Source organism: Etheostoma spectabile, chromosome 24 (assembly GCF_008692095.1).
Source record: "Etheostoma spectabile isolate EspeVRDwgs_2016 chromosome 24, UIUC_Espe_1.0, whole genome shotgun sequence".
Classification (NCBI taxonomy): domain Eukaryota; kingdom Metazoa; phylum Chordata; class Actinopteri; order Perciformes; family Percidae; genus Etheostoma; species Etheostoma spectabile.
In genome coordinates, this window is record NC_045756.1 from 863011 (window position 1) to 863878 (window position 868).

The window sequence follows — 868 nt, forward strand, 5'->3', positions numbered from 1 at the left end:
GAAGGTCAGATGGACATGAAGAGCAGCCAGAAACTCCTGAACACTCAGATGTACAAAGCAGAACACCTTGTCCTGGTACAATCCACTCTCTTCTTTAAAGATCTGTGTGAACACTCCTGAGTACACTGAGGCTTCTCTGATATTGATGCCACACTCTGTAAGGTCTGATTCATAGAAGATCAGGTTGCCTTTCTGCAGCTGCTCAAAAGCCAGTTTTCCCAGAGACTCAATCATCTTCCTGGTCTCTGGACTCCAGGGTGAATCTGTCTCAGCTCCTCCATCATACTTGATGTTCTTCACTTTGGACTGAACCACCAGGAAGTAAATGTACATCTCAGTCAGGGTCTTGGGCAGTTCTCCTCCCTCTCTGGTCTTCAACACGTCCTCCAGAACTGAAGCAGTGATCCAGCAGAAGACTGGGATGTGGCACATGATGTGGAGGCTTTGTGATCTCTTGATGTGGGAGATGATTCTGTTGGCCTGCTTCACATCTCTGAATCTCTTCCTGAAGTACTCCTCCTTCTGGGGGTCAGTAAACCCTCTGATCTCTGTCACCATGTCAACACACTCAGGAGGGATCTGATTGGCTGCTGCAGGTCGTGTGGTTATCCAGAGGCGAGCAGAGGGAAGCAGATTCCCCCTGATGAGGTTTGTCAGCAGCACACCCACTGAGGTGGACTCTGTGACATCAGTCAGGATCTCAGTGTTAAGAAAGTCCAGAGAGAGTCGACACTCATCCAGACCGTCAAAGATGAAGACAACCGGGAACTCTTCAAACCTGCAGGTTCCTGCTTCTTTGGTTTCCGTAAAAAAATGATCAACAAGTTCCACCAAGCTGAACTTTCTCTCTTTCAGCACATTCAGCTCT

The 868-nt window shown here is 48.3% G+C and overlaps 1 protein-coding gene across 1 annotated transcript in view; it reads right to left on the reverse strand.

Moving 5' to 3' along the window:
• Positions 1–868, reverse strand: part of LOC116674245 (uncharacterized) — an 8523-nt gene that overhangs the window by 2566 nt on the left and 5089 nt on the right. The window lies entirely within an intron of this gene.